General features: G+C 37.0%; 1 protein-coding gene across 2 annotated transcripts in view; it reads left to right on the forward strand.

Moving 5' to 3' along the window:
* Positions 1–2,853: 2,853 nt before the first annotated feature.
* Positions 2,854–21,135, forward strand: part of LOC117160740 (uncharacterized) — a 45,811-nt gene continuing 27,529 nt past the window's right edge. Inside the window, exons 1-2 of one of the 2 annotated variants that reach the window (XM_076623558.1) lie at positions 2,854–2,973; positions 3,097–3,280. The gene's annotated coding sequence lies outside the window, so the exon portion shown is untranslated. Of the gene's footprint in view, positions 3,281–21,135 lie in introns of both variants that reach the window. The other variant, XM_033341697.2, reaches the window with a different exon arrangement.

Genomic DNA, 21,135 nt, shown 5'->3' on the forward strand with positions numbered 1-21,135 from the left:
ATGCCATTAAAAGTCCACGATATTTCTCTGTAATAATATATTTTAAGCATCAATAATTATAAACGATGGTATTTGATACTCGCAGAAATCTGGTATTTCGTTTGTTCCAGTTTATCCAGCTGGCAATCTGTAGATTCGGTTCTTGAACTGTCCTATCTCCATCCCCTGCCTCTCTCCGCCTCTGTTCGACTGCTGTCCGCAATCACTCAAACTTGATCTCATTTCCTTCGCACAATTGCACGACCGCAGCACGGGCAGACTTTTGCATACACGCACACTCTCTCAATAGTATCATGCACATGGTTGCCGCTAGCGATTTATTCGTGAAATGCAACCTTAAACCAGAACTTATGCATGTATTTTTCAACGGTACACAAGTTCAGGGGTAATACCTATATATATTTTAAACAACAATTTTCCTATATATAACTTGTTGTAACGAACGAAAATTGCGTAATTATATGATTACAATGTGTCACATTATTCCTCATTTCTAATGCTCCGTATCGACGCCCATGCATTTATCCTACGTACGTCCTGTGGTTCGAATAAGTGTTTAACTTATATGTGCATGTATGGCTGACCATGGAGTCGAAATAAAAGGCATATTAGACATCTGTTTCTGTCCAAGACACGTCAACTGACTCGGCTGAACCCGTCGTTCTACACCTAATTGTCTTAATGCCGACGTGATTTACTCCCCCGTGCCGTGTCACTTCTGACAATTACTTCTCGTATACGTATCAACCATATACACGTAGTACGACCGCGTGTAAGTCTTCATTTTATTCGACATCAACCCGCTAACCCAGAGACGTCACGCTAACATTATGCGATACTTTTTTATCACATTCAACAATAATATACATTGTTCATAAAAATAATATTTCTTATTATCAATAATTTTTATGCGTCACTAATTATTCTGTAAAAAAATCTTATAATAATATCAGTAGAACATTTTTTTAATATCAGAAAAAACATACGCTAACAAACTTCAACGTTGCTCAATAGTCGCATTAATATCAATTTGTAATTTTTATACAAATTTTATAAATTTGGCGCGTAATTTTAAGGATTTACTTTACGTATTTTTTCATATAACTTTCATTTTGATTTCTTTTGAAAATGTTTTACACTTTAGTAGTCGGTAGATCCAGTTAAAGTAATCTGGTCGATCTATCATCTTATAAACACAATGAAAGATCTAAGATACACCTATAACAAGATCGTAAAATAGTGTTCACTTTAAATCCAGTTCCGCCGGTCGTTAAGAAACTTTAAACTGACGGCCGGAGCAGCGAACCCTTGCGCAAGGCGATTTTTTTTCTGATCGTCCCACGATCGTGAAACTGGATTGTACGGAAGGTCGCATGAAGCACATCGTCAGTGTATGGGTTGGAAAGAGACTAGTCGGTATGTCTCCTGAGCGAGAAACCACTCCTGGCTGGCAATTAAGGAACCAGCGAATGTATATGACCTGAGCTTGGTGAGGAAGAACGTCTAACTTCTTCTGTGTGTTCCAAGAAATGCGAGATACCAGTGAAACATGCTCGCGCAATATATGGTATATTGAGTGTCCCGTCCATCTGTAGTTATTCCCCTCTTGTCCCTTCTGCATGTTGACTTTCGTGAAGTCGAGGTAATTTAACGATAAAAAATTTTACCAGAATTCATTTATCGGACGTGTAGGTCGAACAAGAACGCGCCACGACTATTGGTCAACATGAAGTTCGTTAGCGCGTGTTTTTCTCCCTTCCCATAACGGTTAACTGTTCCTCGGCTCGTGCACACGCACACGAACATCGTACACACCATGTTTTGCATCCGATTCGTTTGAATCGATATTCTTGCCTACTCACAGTCGTGGTTTAATCGCCACGTTACGGAGATTAATCGTTGGCTAGATACGAGAGACAAGTTATCTGGTAATGTATGTGTGTCGTGGCAAATTTACATGACGATGGTAGTAACACGATTTACGTAGGAAATACGAGGTTGATTAAAATATGTAATCGCTACTTTTAACGATATCGTTTCAAACAATTTTCATCCTCTTTATCCCATTTCTTTTTTAATTAGCAAATGCAAATGCTGGGAAATGCTTGGATAATTCAGTATCCCAACGACGCCACAATATACGTAATACCTCACGAGCAAAGTTATTTGTCAATTCTTGTTAAACGCCAAAAAAGGGAATGTAACGCTAGTACATAACACGATTGTTGGTAAAAACAAACTTGCAAAATACGATGGCGTGAATTACGTTTTCTAATTTAAATCTCATTTTATGTCACGCTTCTCGTGCTATCGTCTATAACGCTTCTACTTTATCTGTATTTTTATTTCTAACTACAGGGGTATCGATTCATACTTGTCTCCCACGATACAACATTGTATTTGAAATTTACATTTATTCCTAACCGTAATATTATTACCATCGTCATTCGTTTACGTCTTCGTTCAAATTAATCCTTTAAACGATCCTCAAACATTGTTAAAACCTCTAATAATTTCGTATATTCATCTGGAGGACATTGATCTATATTTATTCTCTAGATTATTCTCGAGTTTAATCCTAGCGGGGCTTCATCTCTTTCCGCTTAATCCTATCGTTACAAACGATTAGCAACATTATCTCTTGGCGATATAATATTTATCATTTCCATGACTGTAGAGGCAAAACCCGCGGAGCAGCGATGCAAAATAGCAGGCAGGTTCTATACATTACAGGTATAGTTTGAAAATATCCTTCAGCGCAGTGGAACGATACGATGGGGCGACGTTGGTAGCGGCAACCCCGCGCCGCGCTGCTTGTGCGAGGCGAAGGTTGCTGCTGCGTAGACTCGGAGGGATGGTAGAGAGGCACAGACACAGAAGAGGGAAGAGGTCGTCGTGGAGCGAGTAGAGCGGTAGTGGCTCTGGCAGCAGCAACACGTAGTACACGGTAGCACCGCGACGAGGACGCACACGGTTCGTATCACGTCGCTTTGGTAGTTAGTAGTCGGTAGACTCGCTTCGAGCCAGTCTCACTTCGGTCCAGTGGCGCAGTCGCGTTACGCGTATACATTTTTTCGTATCTCCAACCACTACCAGCGGGGCATCACCATCGCTACACCACCACCACTACTACTACCAGCGTCGCTGTTACCACCGCTACTACCACCTGCATCGTCGAGCGTGTCAACATACACGTAAACGTCAGGAGGACTACCAAGCCACATCGGGTTGTTCCTGGAAAATAAGCAAGAGAACATTTACATCTTCGAGACGGCGCGAGGTATGTAATATACTTATCATTTCCTTTTTTCCTTCAGAAATTCTTTCTCTATTATAATTCTCATGTCGATCCACGAGCGTGAAAATGGTGGACCTTTTACGTGCGCGGGTTCCGTGACGGAAGTGATCACGCGTCGTCGATGAAGACGCGAAGCAATTTTCTTCTGGAGCACCGCCGTGTTTCGTTCTACACGCTCTCCGTGTATTCCCATCGATTTTCCACGGCAAGACCCGCCCTGTAATTTACCGTTCTCTTTCTCTATAAGTATACCTTACTCTACCTCTCATTTCGCGCCTACGATCTGCAATCTAATTTTCATTTTTTCCAATTATAAGATATTAGATTTGGACATAATGTTGTATCTGTGTGGAAACATTAATATAATCTTCTCGATTATCGAGACGAGTCTGCAGATCTTTTTTTCGGCGAGCGCGCTCGTGTTTGCCGTCGACGATCGATGGACTCTATCGGCTTCTCTCTTTCACCCTCTATCGACGAATCGTGGTTAGCCATTTCTTTCTAACGTAATACGCTTGTTAGACGGCCTCCCTCGATGGACCACGCGTCTTACGTATCGATTCTCGATAGAATAAGAAGATCGAAGCCCGATCGTTGTTCAGCATATTTTCACCAGACTTTTCTCATATGTCCTAACAGAAGTGTGCAGAAACTTGCACGCTTTATTATTCGTCCATTTTTCATACGAGTTTTTAATATTGATATAAATATATTTCTTACATTTATATGTGCAATTTATTGTAAATATCTCCTTATCATTTAACAAATTTATTTTGTTTTTAAATTTGAAAAATTTTTAATTGCATTTTATTCTAAATAAAAAGAAATTTCGTAATAGACAATTGAATCATCTTTTTCACGTTCTGAGCTTATTGTTTACGTTCGATGTTCCCTGCGTATTGCTTTTCTCGTTGAAAGTGTAGAGACATCGGTCTGCATCTCGAATTACAACCGGCAAACCCCATGAACAGAAAGAATTCATTGGAAGGAACTTTGCCAACGCTTCGACCGACAGTTCTAAAGTAGTTTTAAATTTTACACGAGAGATCGAATCTATTGTTGGAATTGAAAATAGCTATGAAGGTATTTGAACGTAGAATCTGATATACCGTCAAAGTTTCTTCTAGAATTTTCTTTAACTTATTTTCATTTAAATTATTCCCTTTTTATAATCTTATTTCTCATTTTAGAAAATTTTGAAATATAATTAGGCTTTAAGAAAACAAGATATAGATATTGCAAATATGACAGCATGAGTTCCACATTCAGATAGAAGATTCTTTATGTACGTGACATAATATAGCATCTCATTCTCCATGAGTGAATTGTATGCTAGGATACAAATCCATTTATCTTAGTTAGAATTTCGGACAGCAAAAAGATCAGGTTAAAGATGAAATCTTTGTTATTTGAGTAGTTAAAACACCAGACATTAAACATTCTATAATATAATTTTAAAGGAACCGGTATTTCCTATAAAAATGGTAATTACTCCATAAAATATCCGAAATGATCTTCTTTTACCAAAGTTTTCTAAACGAAAACGTGGTAAAAAAACGCGTGGCGATATGACAGTACACTTAATGGATACACCACTTTGAAGATACCGTATTCCATAAAAAGGTACTATATACACAGTTCACGCGCATGGACTTATCACACATACATAGATACATCTCTCCCGGCTTTTTACGCAATAAGGTCTGCTTCTCGATATGAAAAGTGTAATACATGTTTATCTTGGATAGTACACAGGTTCCGTAGGATAGCCAATGATTAACGATTTTTTTTTCGAGCTGTATGCGTCACCCTCTGTACGTTCGTGTGTTAATTCATTAAAGGATATCGAGTAGGCGACATGATGTTGCAACAACCCTTTGAAGCAGATAACACTTGAGAAAAACACGTCGGTCCAGATATCGACCATTTTTTTCTTCATTCCCCTTTCCTCGATGATAAATTCAGTTGCACCCAGTTTAGACGAAAATGGTAACAATAAGATTATTCTTTAGTAGCTTTCTTTCTTCTCGCAAAATGTTACCGTAATTCACTACTTTACTACGCGTTCTCTAAACATGTGCACCGGTGTTCCTAAAAACTTTTTCCCTAAAAGTTTTTAACTAGCGATTTCAAAGTCCAAGGAACAAATGTTCCAACTTTTATTTAGCAGATGGCATTGACAATAGATGTTAAATTAACTCTCATGGAGGGTTGACGTTGGCAGTTTGATAATGTTAATAAAACATAATGTGTATGTATGTATATGCTTCGATAAGTGATACTTGCTTGATAGTGGTAACGTGAGATATCAAGAAACTACTCTCAGTCATGTTTTGCTGGTTTCATTGGTTTCACTGGGTGAATTATATGCGGAAGATGGGAATTTGCAAACGAGAAAGGTACTTAAAAAAGTAAGAAATTACATCGTTCAGAATTATTAAACTGTTCGTATAAACGTTTTCACCGGGCGACAAAATAAATATTCAAAGCTTTCTCAGTGAAAGCGAGTCTCTTAATTGTTTCGACTAATGTAGTACGAAAAGTTTCGTCGCGAGTATCACGTAGAAATGATAAGAAACGCGCAATTATAAATAATATATTTTCTTTATCTTGTATCTGTGTTTCTAACAACTTTTTGAAACTTATCCTTTTTACTGTACCATAATAAAACAATGGATGTTTATCTCTTCTTTCGATATTTTCTTTCCAGTTAAAAAATGTTGATCTATTATCGAATACATTAAAAGATGAGAGTTAACTTAAACTTAAACCAACTAAAATATCAAATTTCCATGATTCTTTTTTGCAACAACTAAAGTATGTGTGCAGGCTAAGTTGTAATCGTATATAAAAAAGAGTTTCGATTCTGGTGGATCGTCGCGAGCGTCTAACATGGCGGAGACCCTGACAAAAAAGCGTATCTGTGTGACTGATATCGTGAGAGAAATTATCACCGATGGAAAAAAAGGAGGGTTGACGCGCTTCGCCATCGCCAGCGAATTAAGTTACACGAGAGCAATTTGAGGGGAAATTGCGTGCAATATTTGCCATTGCCGTGATGGAATCATATTACGTGCGAGAAAGAGGGTTAGGGAGGGAGGAAAGTGAAAAGGGAGGGAAAAAGAAGAGAAGCACGGGGCCTCGACAACATGTGAGCAATTCGCGACGTCGTGTTTTATCGTGTCGGAAAAGGTTTCACGATGATACTGTGACATGCATATTTTTCACGGGATCTCGAAAGACTCGGTTTCGCCCACGGAAAACTGTCTCGATTTTCTTTCGTAGTATATAGTACACGCGAATAACAGGATAGCTTGATATATGAATCTTGAAGCACGAGTGACACTCATTTTCTGATTTCCTGCTTATCGTAACGTCTATGTTTATTCTTAGTGCCACTGACATTTGTACCTCCTCTGAAGCAGATTAAAATTATAACGCGACTTGAAGCATAACGCTGAAATTCGCTGATAGTTAAAGTTCAAAGTAAAATACAAATTGGTATTCGTAATCTTTGTATATGAAGACTATTTATCCATACGTTAATGTTATTAATTTTTTAATTATCGTGTACAAGGGCATAGATAAATTCTTGTGCTCATTCTCTGCACGCATCTAAAATTAGATACAATTTTTTCAAATCTTGCTTTTCAAAGAAAAAATGTAAATCAGTTTGTCTACACGTAATTTTATATAAAACTAATTTATTTATTTCATTTCTAGATACCCTGTATAATTTATCGTACTTATCGTATTACATTGTGAATTAAAGCTGATTTCGTATAAGTCTGAAGGTCTATTAAAAATGTGAATGCATTTAGACGTATCATGACCGTATTACCACGCTATATTTCCCTCTTTAATTAACCTCAATTTGTGTTACATGTGGCGACATAGTTGCCGCCAATTTGCAAGCATCTCGCGTTCCCCGAGCAGTTTATCGTATCGACAGTATCGTACGAATCGCGCTGCTAAATTGTCAGCAAGACATATAGGCTTGAGGGCGGTGTGCGATCGAGGTTCATTGTCAGCACCATATCCAGATAGCATATCATGCGTATAACCATACGAGTTTCTTGCTGGAATAGGTTTCTATTGAAAAAGCTCATTTGCGATAGTTTCGTAATTCGAGCCAGACTATTCCCCCCCCCCCCCCTTCTGGCAAAGAAGAGAATAGAGAACGAAAAAAAGTCCAATAAATGAGGGAAATCGTTGACATAATATCCATGTTAAACAGGAGTATTTGAATTCAAATGTTCCTCTGCTTTTTTACATATAGGAAAAAAAAGAGAAAAAAATAGGTAATTTTTTCATGTGGATAGAATATGTTTAAACACATTTTAATTTAATCGGTTTTAATATAACGTTTAATAGTTTCTCTATTTTGGACTTAACATTTAGAATGATATTCTTTCATCAAGATATAAAAATGTATTAAAGGATATATACATATCATTCTTATATTCTACAAGTTAGAAACATTTAAAGAAACGTTCGATTATTTATACATTACAGTAATACAAATCATGACATCCGAAATTTGATCGATGCACTCTACACGTTCGATCACGAGCGATTTGTACATATGTCACCATCGGGCGTTTATCTGAAAAAACGCGTAATATTCTAGACATAATCGATTCTAGACATTTCTAAGAACATAGACTTATGTAAATAAATTAACCTTCCTCTCCTTCCTCTTTTTCTACATTATGCATTAGCCTTTTTCATGTTTGACAAGGACTTCCGTCCGAGAGTCTTCCGTTAAGAGATCCTAACCTCTTAGAATTTCAATGTTCCCATAGATATTCATGATATTCCTTTTCCGCTTTTCGTCAACTATTTTTATTCAGAAAACGTGGACGAAAAGTGGTTTCATAGAATACTACATTCTTACATTCGAAAATTTGTTAAAATGTCGATTACTATCTGATTCTGACAAGGTCAGTTATGCGGTTAACTTGTTCGATAATTTATCGACCGAGCGTGTTAATAGATTCGATCCACGAAACTTGCTATCTGCCTATTGTAGTTTAACCCTTTAAATACGGGTATATTTCCATGAATCGTTCCTAATCATATAGTATAAACACAAAGCTATAATTATTTGTATAACTATCATAAAATAGAGTCTTCAATGAGCGATTCCTTCATCTTAAAATTATTTAAGATTTTAATACCGCTCACTGAAATTTTCGTTTTGTCGTCCATTGGCGAAAGCCATATTTAAAAGGATTAAACATTTGTATCCGAGATTCAACGATATCAATTGAAATTTCTTCGGTCGACATGTCACTGCTTTTTCAATGAAGCCTTTCTTTTTGTTTGCGTGGCTAGGAACACATTCATGCTTTCGAGTGTTTGCGATGTAAATCATCGCGCGGGCGAAACATTTCGTCTTCTGGACTGTCGCAAAGGACGTAGATGTCACATACAGTAGAAAATGCGGTTTTACTCGTGGATATATTGTATGTAAATGGCGCACAGTTTACGTCGTTCCGTTTCTCTTTACCTTTATAATAAACGTCTTAGCTTCCTGTTCCCCTTCTCCATCGGGGCGAAATGTATTCGTTCTGTCCGGGGTTTTAACCCTTTCACCAAGTATTACAGCCAGGCGCAATATATAACGCGTAATAGCTACAAGTGAACACTTTTCACGCCCGAGAAATAACCTCCTTTTCCGAATTACCTTACGAGAACGATCCATCCGGCAACTGTCTTGAAATTTCGTTGACAGAACTAAGAACACACAGATTGCACGCGATGTTTGTGTTATTATTTCAACTCTATACAATAGTAGCTACAAAAAATATTTGCACGTACCATTATTTTCTAATAAAGCATTTGTTATCAGATTCTATATTTGAACCTATCAGAGGACAAATTGATTAATCCCATTTTTTATGAAATTCTCCATTTCATTACGCAAGTATACAAGGTATCGTATACGAAATCCTGTAATAAAGTAAAATCTCTTGACAAATCGGTGAAACGTATCCCCGTTATTTTCATTTCACTAATGTTAACGCGATATCTTTATTTGGTTAAAGATAATCTTCCCCTATTCAAACATTTCTCTTCCCGTGCTTCCTCTAATAGGAAGTATATAAATCTCATATAAACACTAAAAGCTATCCTACTGAAAACCTACAGTTAGAGAACAAAAAGCAAAAAGTAAAAATACTTTGTACAATTAAAATTAGAAATCTTCTTGTTTTATTCTACTTATGTAACAAAAGTCAAATCTATGAATTGTCACTCGTCATAGAATTATAAGTTAGTAAGTAATTATACATGAGACCTATGTTAATGACTTCATATATTGATAACCTTTCAAACCATTCCAAACATTAAGTTAAGTATCACAACTAAAAAAATCGAAAAAGGAATAGTACCTTTTTACGAGTTAGGGGATTATATTGAAATTTTAACGAGAATTTCGCTTTGTAATAGCGAAGCATCAGAGGTGAAACGACGAGGTGTCTTGTTGCTCATAGGGGATAGAAAAGAGAGAGTCAGCGAAGCTTCCCCGGTTCTCTCGAATAGCCGGAAGACACGGTACCGGAAATACCACGGTATGTAAACGGTCGCCCCTTCTTTTCCTTCCTTCCTCGTTTCGTGATCTTTTCCTAGCCGCTGCAAGGAAAATGGATCGTCTCGTAACGATCTCACCGTAAGACGCTTCTTATCCCGGCTTAACGCGACTCTCTTCCACCTTTTTCCCCTCTCTCTCTCTCTCTCTCCCTCTCTCTCTCTCTCTCTCCTCTTTCCCGTTTTCTTCGTCGTTTACCTCCACATCACCTTTTCTTTTTCGCTTCCCTTCAAATCCTACGACAGCAACGTGCCGCTGGCACGGCCTTATCGGAAGCATCTAGATTCCAAGTCGGTTCGCTTAACGCTCGCCGAATAATCGTTCGCTCGCGTCCTCTTCTCGACTCTACTTTTGGTCAGTTGTCTTGGGTTTCAAACGAGATCCCCTAGCTTGGTGATCTGGTTACCGGTTTTGCAGGCTCGACACTCGATTCCATCAAATGCTCTTCGTGGCTGTAGTAATTACGATTATTATTGTTGCTGTTATCTTATAGTAGGGATGTTGTGAGATTAGGTTGCGAATATTCACCGGAGGAGGGCGAGGGGGCTTTTGACGAGTACAATCTAAAAATACTAGTCATAAGGCGCGAAGTTCATTGTTTCCGTAGTCATTGACGAAATCAGTTTAATGATTCACGTGTAAGTAACTGAATGTTCGTCAAATAGCTAATTTACTTTAATGAGCATCTACTTTAATGGCGTCTGTACAACATAGGTAGTTCAGTCTGGTAAATGAATTTTCAATCCATATTCTCTAAAACTCAAAACAATTCCTCCTATCATAGAATAGAATAGCGCAATTATAGCTATAAAAATCAAATTTTACATTCGATGAAACGTAAATGATGCATCGGTGGCGAAGATGATAAAATATATCGTTGGAATTTATCATGGTAACAACAAATCGACAATTTTAATAATTTCAACACGTTGGTATCGCATGTAAATGAAAGATGCACGCGTGCTTGAAATTACCGTGGTAAATATTAATTTTCTCCGGCAACATCGCGCAATTTCGTATCGTTTTGCTGCCAAATTAGGGGGAATGCATGGTAACTTCGTTAAGACGTCGTGCAGCACGGCACGGCATCCCAATTAACCAGAGATAATTAATTGGGATCTATTGTTCCAATTGCATATTAATGTCAATTTGCATGGACGAGTTCCTCGTCATCCCTTTCGCGACTTAAGTGTCCCCAGACGTAGATGTATATAGATGAAATTGCAGCCGCGTTTCCAACGAGCAGCATCGTTTCGTTTTAAAACGACCGCAGCGAAGATAATGTCAAGTGTCGTGTGCCGTGGGATCTCGAAATTTCGTTCGCCATTCTTCCTCCAATTCTTCGTCGAATTAATCTTTCTGTCGAATCTTTTGAAGGGCATAATTTCATTTATTTTTCATCTTTTTTGCTTCAAGCACTTTAAACTGAAATTAACAGAAATTGCATTAGTGTATAATATAATGGTGTAACAATAAATGGAAGAAGGAAAGTGGAAGATGATGTAGCAAGTTGTGAATGAAAGGGAATGAAACAATTAGTAGACATGAAAGCTACACGCTTTATATAACAGTGTTGCGAATATATAGTTGAAATTTTGAGAGAAAATTGTGTTTAAAGTTCGGTACTTTGTACGCACTGAAGATGTACTTGCACGTAATATTATTTACTAATGACACATATGTAATCTAAAATTGTGGTAGGGAAACATATTCGGTTAGTAAGTGGAAAGGCTCGAGTTTAGGTTACTTTGGTAGATATTTGGATAATAAAATGAACTGGTTCCTTAGAAGTTCAAAAGCATCTTTCCATCGCAGAGTGAACGTTATTAATACGCAATATAATTTAAATGTATAGAGCAATTTCATACTAATATCATTTGGAAAGAAAATAATTAAATATAAGTAACAGAGAAAAAATTTGACACTAGAATATACGAGATAGAAACATCAATGGCACGGTATTAGAGTATATACATTAGCACACGTACAAGTCACTGATTGGACTAAAAGAGCCAAGTTCTCTAATAGTGGAGCATTTAACCCTGGAAAGACCTCTCTAGCATCCCGGGTCACTTGAGACCGCTTAAATTGTATCCACTTAGAATCAAATAGATTTACATCGACCACAACCTAACTACACAAAACAACTTCCTATCAAACACATAAATATATACTCATTTCCCTGCAGATTAATCATTCTAACAGCTCAACGAAATTGTTTTAGCAACGTTTAACGAAACTCATCCGTTCCACTCTGTTTCTCTGTTTCCTCTCTCTTTTCGCTATAACAGCAACTCAACCAGAACCGCAAAAGACGATTAATAATTGAAGAAAACCGAGTCCCGGGTAATCCACAGATCCAGAGTCTCCCAGTAGTCTCCCAACAGGGAAACGAAAACGGCGAGGAAAGGGAATCGCAGGGGACAGGGTTCACAATGCGCCGGAAGAGGCGAGCAAAGAGGCCAACGGAAGAAAGATTCTGTCGCTGGGCTCGCGGAACGAACGACGCGGATAAATGATTCACCGGGTCGCTGCGAGCATTTGCGTTTCCGCGCCTCGTCCCCCGAGCATTTCTTCCTCGTTCTTCTTCCTCTTCTTCCTTTTTCAAACACTCCCGGACAAATTTGTATTTCGCCGGAGAAAACCAGGTTCTCCTTAAGAGACGACGCGAAGAAACGAGTAAGAGAGAAGAAAAGAAGGAGGCTTTGCGAGAGGAATAAGAGGGACGTCGAGGAGACACATGTACCGGATGGACCGGTTATAGGGGTTGAAGAGCGGAAATTGAAGATTCTTAGGGCAGAAGAGAGGAATTTATTGTGTCATCAGTAGCAATTACGCGGAATCGCGAAATTATATGGCGACGGTAGGCTGTAGATTTCTTTGTGACGATGTGCACTGACCCGGATTTTTGGTGTTTGCTTCGACAAGCGAACGGTAAAGGGGAAGAAGAAGAAGAAAAGAGGGGGGTGGAAGTCCCCTTTGGACTCCTGCGAACTTTCTTGTACTCTCGATTAAATTGATCTTATCGAAGACCGCGACATGCTGAAATTCCACTCCCCCTCCACTCCCGATTCGACCTCGGCTATGATCAGCAAGAAATCGGGAAACGATTTCCGCCTCATGAGTCCGTTTACTATTGTACATAAAGATGGCTCTTTATGTGACTCGATGATGAATTTTGAACTCGAGTAGGGTACTCCTAAAAATATTCCTTATCTTTCGGAAGATTAATGAACGAGGAGATGCTTTTTTTTGATATAGTTATGATACTTTGGTTATTTCGGAATCTTTTTTGTGACGATTTTTTGTCGCTGTCTTTTTTTGGTAATAGAATATTTTTAATGAATTTATGATGGTTTATTATCACTCTTATCACTTTCAGAATACATAATCATCAATTTTAGATTTATCTTTCAATAGCGTTTTGTTTTATTTTTAGTTTCTACTTGAAACTAAGTGCCCGACCGTTTTGAAAAAAATATTTATTACTTCCCGGTGAGAAGTTTGTTTTTATTCTGTATATCGAATGACTCGCATATGAAGCTTTGTTTATATTTTATTTATTTGTAAAGCAAAATCAGTAAGTAACCTTGATATCCGTTTTTCGATAAGTAGTGAAAACGATTGCTCGAAAAACCTGATGTATCAGTATACTGAAAAAAAGGAAGTCGCAATAGCACACCGATACGAATTATCTTTAACCTCTGCCGAACGCGTGATGCTTTCCTCTTGCCTTGTCAAATATAGTCGAAATATATTTTTACTACCTTATAGCAGTCTTAATGTAGACAGACGATTTCTTAAAATTATTCAAGTTATTATAAATCAAATAATTATGAAAAAATATAGTACAGAACAACATAAAAAAAAAATGAAAAAAATAATAGGATCAAACGGAATTATACCTACGGAATTATACTACCTTATAGCAGTCTTAATGTAGACAGATGATTTCTTAAAATTATTCAAGTTATTATAAATCAAATAATTATGAAAAAATATAATACAGAATAACATAAAAAAAAAATGAAAAAACTAATAGGATCAAACGGAATTTTTGATAAAATATAGATTTCTGCGAAACGAGTTCTAAAAAAAAAAAAAGAGAAAGAAGAGAAAAAAAATAAAAACTTCATTTTGGAAATTTTTTAAGTAGTAAATTATATTGTCTGAAATAAAAAAGATGTAATACACAGGGAAAAATGTTGATTGCCGACCTGGTACGAAACTAGCAACGCGAGCTGCAGATACTCGGCGAATGACCAGGCTATTGGACATCATTGCTTTCGGTGGTAACACGGTGTTACAATCTGGTGCAGCTCGTCCGTGTCGGTAATCGTGGTCGCAACACGCGTAAAAACAGCGAAATAGGTGGCACTTAGGCAGCTCGGTACATCGACGATTCGTAATATTTTATTATTCATTTCCGTCCATGAATTATTCATGTGAACAGGAATATAGGGGGCTGCCTGACAGAAAAACTGTGGATAATATTCAAGCTCATTATTTTATAAGCGTTATAATACTTCTCTTAGGAACAGATTTTTCAAGCCCATCCTCTATGTCTCTGCCTTATACTTCACATTTGCATATTTCGTACAGAAACGATGCAAGAGAAAGTTTTAATTGGACATACCCTCGCAGACGATACTCGATAACAGTTTCGTATACCGAAATACTTTCGTAAATATATGTATTACTGCGAAAAGCATCGGGATACTTGTTTACTTTTGATAGGATTTACTTCAAATAACGACTACGGACGAATCAAACGGCAATGATTTTATTGTTTGCGATCATCATCACTACATTGAATAGTAGGAAAGTTTAAAAGAAATGCATATACGTAGCATACAAAAATACATAGAATATTTAAAATATAACGCATATGTTAAAATATTTAGAAGCTAGAAATAAATTTTTATTTAGATTTCATTTTTTTAATTGTATCAATAAAAATTAGAATTTGTATAAACATCTACAGTCTAATGATTATAAAATAATGAAAACAAATTTAGTTCACCTGTAATTTAATAATAATTGCAACAACATTTTGTTGAAAACAAATAAATAACTGAATAATTTTTTACATAGCGTACATAACTGATTCTTTCTTTCTTTGCCTCTTGAAGTGGAAAAAAAATATAGATGGATAAGGGAAAATCGGATTTTTACATATAATGCAAGCAGATGAGAGTAGTAGATTTGAGTGAATACGGCTTTGAGCGGCATGCACGCCTCCACTTGGCCATTTATCCGGGCCACGGGCAGAAATGGCCCTTTACAGCACGGCTAGCCCGGTAATATACAAGAAAGGAGAAACTGGTAACTAAAAATATACGGGTACACTGGGGCTTGCAACGAACCCGACTTCAAAGAAATGGATGGCCTTCAAAGGCCACTCGCGGATGGTTACGTGCGAATTTTTTAGGATCAACGACTACGTTTGTATGATGGCGGCGCCTACCGGACAAAAATATTTTCCCACCGTTTCGTTTGCTCTAGGGGCTCGTTCGCTCTGTTTGCTTCGATCGAGTAACGATTCTACTGGGATAGTTTCTATCCCGAGAACACTCGGTTATCTCTTTGTTTTTGATTGTTACATAAATGTGCTATAACAGAATTTTTTGGATTTGGTGTATTTGATGGTTAATTTCACCGAAGATGTTAGGTTATGTCAAATTAGGTTCAATTAAAAGCTGTGTTTTCTATGAAATCGGATTCATTAATATAGTTGTTCTTTCGTCTTCTTCGTAGTAAGAAGATGAATTTTGTTTACTTCATAGTAAAAATAAGTATTGAACTAAACACCACTATTAGTATTGTCAAGAGCTAATCAACTTCCTACTGATTACCCATAATGCCCGTACAATTATACCGTATCAGCCGTACCATAAATGTCCATATTAACCAAGTTTCATCGCCATCTAATGACTTCGATATCCACGGGCTAATCCGCGTCCAAATACAGGGAGGAAACTGCACACGGGATGCAATAACGACTGTATATTCCTGTTGTCCTAAGATCAACTTGTATCACGATTACGCACATCTTGATTCATCATGAAGGTACATATGTGTAGTAAAGAAATGAGATAAGGTAAATAACCAGACTAGCCAGAGAAAGGGTATTCAGAAGATTTCAGTAATCTCTAGGTAATCAAATAACATTATTGGGCTATTTGTCTATCTCTCACTGAAGATGTATAGCTAGTGGAAACGATATAGCGTGGTCATAAATTAAAGCGTTAGGTGGCGACAGTTATCGATGTGGAGCTACCATATCTACAGCTGTATGCATGATATAGCAACGTTTTAGAATTTTCATTTGCAAAACCTTTCTATAAAATAGATCTTTGAAATATTTATTAATAAAGATGGAAATTTGGAGGAAAGAGAAATTCGAAGAATAAAAACGTCTTCTTTGGTCCGAGTTTATATTTTTATTGATAAATATTCCAAAACTTTTGAAAATTAGCGTATTAAAAAAAATTAAACTGTTTCCTAGAGAAGTTAGTCTTGCTCTTCTCCTTTAAAAGAATTCATTGTTCTCGAACCATGTCTCATAATTGAAGCATTTCATTTGCGTAGAGAAGTAGCGTAATCAAAGTTGCTCTAGTAATTCCGAGAAAGGGTGTTTTCGCGAAAGATGCGTGGTTTGGAAACGAATGTAATAGAGAGGCATGTAGATCTGGATCCAAGAGCAACGTCCCCTACATGGATATGTCGAGACTTGTGGCTGCTTGTGTCGAGCTACCGCATGGTCTATATCTGACGACGCATTATCTGCTTTACTGCCTCCAGCAAACTCGGTATTGCATCCTACTTGAGTTGTTCTCGTGACACTCCCGATACATCCACTGCTATACCTATAGTACTACTATATTCCACCTTTCTTTTAGGCGGAATCTTTACCCAAGTTTCCCTTTTCCTTTTTTTCGTCCTTTTTCTATCTAGCTCCTTTTCTAGGGTCTTTTTCTTGTCCCTTTAACAGACTATACATATATCTTTATCCTTTGCTTTGTCGCGTGGCCAGCCGCCTTTTATTTTATACCTTCCTCTGTCTCCTTTCTGTCCTTTCACCGACGTTTCAATTTTTTAGCCTCTATCGAACATTTTGCTGCCTTGAGATCCAATTTCTCTACTCTGATGTTGCTCTTTTCCTCATCTACCTTTTTCGATTTTCCTGGTCCCTTCTGTGTCACTTGTTTCTTTCAAATTCTTCTCTCTCTCTCTCTCTTTCTCTTGGGGATTACACGATGCTGCGAGAAGTATCGTTTGCTTAGACAAAGAATATCTATCCAGAGATTTCAGAAGTTTGACGTACTAAGTTGCAAGTTCAAAAGACACGTTATTGCAGAAACTGTTCAATCTGGTTTCTATAGGCTAGAATTTTCTCGAAACATATCTTTGATCGCCGGAACATAATCCTTTACTCGTAGTAGTTCAACATTGTCCAAAGTGACCTTTCAAGCTACCGAGCTTTGCTCCTCTCTTCAGGATTGGTACATGAACTCCGATTGAAATCTCAAAGCTCATATTATACAGGGTGGTTGGTAACTGGTAGTACAAGCGGAAGGGGGGCGATCCTACGTGAAAAAAGAAGTCGAAAATATAGAATAAAGATTTTTCGTTTGAGGCTTTGTTTTCGAGAAAATCAACTTTGAATTTTCGCTCGGTACGCGTGCGGTACGTTATAACGGGTCTCACTATAGATCGTTGTCTCGATGGAAAAATTAAAAAAAAAAATAAAAAAAAATTTTTGTTCTATATTTTCGACTTCTTTTTTCGCGTAGAATCACCCCCTTTCCGCTTGTACCACCAGTTACCAACCACCCTGTATATGGAAGGCCTATATTATAGGACAGTTACCTTTCACAAAAATTGTATTATTACAATTTCTGTAACAAATTAAAATTGAAAAAATTGAATTAAATTCATAGAAATTGAATCTATTACAATTTTAGAATTAAAAAATTCTTGTCGGTTGCAATTTTTACAAGAATTTTCCTATCGTTTTAGAATCTTACCCATCTTATTTATCTATTATACTCTTTAACAGTCGGAAAATCCGTAATCTATGTAGCTACATTGAACTAAATAATTATCGAACATTTTTGTATAGCTATATTTTCTATAAAAGTCAATATTACAACTATTCTACAGTAGAATATTGTAATATATCTGTTGCGTATTATCGACTAGAGAGCAAGCGGTCAGGTCAAACCGATCGGTCTTTACCTGGGTTTTTCCTGGCCTCGAGTTATTATGTTTACTGCCCTGGGAGGACCGGTCATTCGGAATTTCCTAATAAGGGAAATGGGCCTATCCGTGCCATAAACGGACGGCCAACTAAAATTCCGAACAATATCTATATATCAGAGATGAAAGGACACCGGAGCCTTCCCTCTGGAACTTCGGGAAAATTGTAATTAAAGTTTACAGTCGTAATTAAACAATTAAAGTCATTCTTTCTTGCGATCTCATCGACGAAGAGAGTAGCGCCTTACGATCTGTGAGTATTACACGTTTGAGTTAGTAAATCAATCAAATTCGAAGATGGTATCCCACTGGGGGTAGCCATCCACATGTTATATTACTAAATCACTAAGCTATAATATTTTACCAAATGTCCTACTGGACAAATTGTAAAATGTAAATAAATAAATAAAAAAAAAAAAACGTTTGAGTTAGAGCAAGTATATCTATCATCCCGTTGACCATGGATTCGTTATCGAACCTAAGACCAACGTCACTAGCATCGCAAGTGCTCAACCACCGCTGTTGATTGTCGAATCGGTAGTGTTCATACTCGTAGTACCAGGCCGTATCTTCGTTATAACACAACGATGGTCAATTCCAAGGGAGGTCTATCAAACGCCCACAACCCTATTCCTGACTCTTCTCCGACATATATTAAAAAAATAGATATAGAAAATGTTTGTATGATAAAATTTTCTATAAAAATAATGTGTAATTACAACTAAAAATAAGAATCACAATCTCCAAAAAAATGCTTTATAGCCCCGTTGAAAATCGCGACAAGTTGAGAACCCGGATTATAGAATAAACTGTTTCCCCTAAAGTGCATTAGTTTTTCCATTTCCATTTGCATAGAAGGCGCGTTGCTCGTCCTCAACGTTGACACACGATTAAGGATTGCCTTCTGTATATCACCAGCGTGTCTGCCACTCTCTAACTCCCATAAACTCGATTCCCGTTACTTCGGCCGATTCGGTTGCACCCTGGATACCGGAAAAGTGTCTCGTCCGAAGTCGGAAAGCGATGACGGCCGCGCATCGCGTCGCAACACGACAATAGCTCCGATGAGCAACTTCGACAAAGGGAAACGCGCATTTATTGTCTCATTGTCTTCGTCTCCACTTCGTTGCTCTCGATAATTTTGTCAATTTCATCCAGCCCCTAGACGTTTCGGCCATTGCACGGTTTCCACCGACGAAAAATCAATTCGGACGCTAAGTAGTCCCAGTCGAGATTCTTTGCAATATTTACGATATATTTGAATTGTATTCTGGTATTTTACTAGTTCAAATATATAAAATGTAGATATATTGCTCAGGGAAGTTGAACTTTCTACTCTCATTATTAAAATGTTAATTTGTGTAGATATGAATTCGTGTGTCCCATTTTTAATTAATTCGAATATGTAAATATCAATATTATCAGAATTACTAAAAGACAAAGGTCAAAGGTGAGAATATTATTGACGAAGGTGGTTCTTGTTTGTTTTTACGGAATTTCCTTGGAAAAGGGAGAAATATTGATATGAGATATTGCTCGTTTATTATGGAATTAAATATCCAAAGATAATTCCGTCAATTAATCGGATGTTCGTAAAAAAGATGTAAATATTGCTCTATATAGCAAGCTACTTGAATGGAAACAAAATTAAATTTAAAGTCCTAATAAATATATTGCGAATGTTTATGCATTTCCATATTTTCATAAATATAACTAAAGACTTGGATGCAAATAAGAAATTTGTTCCATTCATTCACTAAATATTATAAAAAGTACTTCGTTTTGGATATTCTTGTTTATTGTATGCATTCTGCGGATCTTTGCACTTATAAATTTCCCCAAAATGTATAAACAACCGCAGTTTACTAATTAATATCTAAATGTATCTTATGACCCAACATGTTCGATTAGACTAATCGAAATCGATTAAGTCCTACACGGTATTATAGTTTCGAATACTTGTAAGACATCTGAATATTAAATTACAAGAGCTGACAGCCTTGATTCATCAACAAATATGTAACTCCTTGTCAGTTGAACGATGTTTTTCAATTGCACGTGTTTGTGTCGTTAATTTAATTGGACTTCAGGAGCGGTTCCCGTTTCGTTCATCCCCACCGCTTACCTAACCTCACTCGCTCGGTTTCTATTTCCTTTATTGCGCTTACGTATGCAACATTTCCAAATCAGGAGTGCTGCCAAGTGGGACGTGGCACATTTCCTGCTTTACCCTGTGCTGGTTACTATTTTCAGGGTTTTTTTGCTCTTCTTTTTTTCAACAGGAGTCAATGACTTCGCGAATGCACGAACCTGTGTGTGTTTACGTCAAAATCTGCATCGCTCAGGAATTGGTAGGAAGTTTTGACAAAGAGAACGATTCCAGCGTTATCGCTGTACGTTGATGGAGGATATCCAAATATAGTACTGGTTATCGCCTTAATTTAGAACTATGCCCGCGTGCATGCAAACGCGTGTATCATACGCAACGATCACCCGTTTGATTACAATTTAGCTCACAGCCGGCAATATTTCGCAACTTTGTTGAAATTGGATTAAGGAACGTGCCGGATAATAAATAAATTGTTCTCGTGGCCGAGGCAAATTGCAAATAATCGTGATATGAATTCCTTGCTAACCTCAAAATGTTGAAGTTTCTTATTTTTGTAGAGCATACATAACGTTCAAGAAATATCAAATTTATATCGACATTTACGATTTACAATAGTTTATAAAAGTATACGACTAATTATTGAAAATACTTTTATGAATATATGTATTATGTGTGTGTTATACAGAATTTGGAAGTTCCATTTTTAACTTCATTTCTATATTAAATGTTAAAATACTTTAAACTACTATAACTAGTAAACTATAGTAAAATGCTATATGTATATCTTCAATGTTTGATATATGTGGATATATATTTAATATTAAAATGTTATAGATTAATTTGAATATTCCATATTCAAAACACCCGATACAT

The sequence above is a fragment of the Bombus vancouverensis genome, chromosome 1, assembly GCF_051014615.1.
Source record: "Bombus vancouverensis nearcticus chromosome 1, iyBomVanc1_principal, whole genome shotgun sequence".
Taxonomy (NCBI): Eukaryota; Metazoa; Arthropoda; class Insecta; order Hymenoptera; family Apidae; genus Bombus; species Bombus vancouverensis.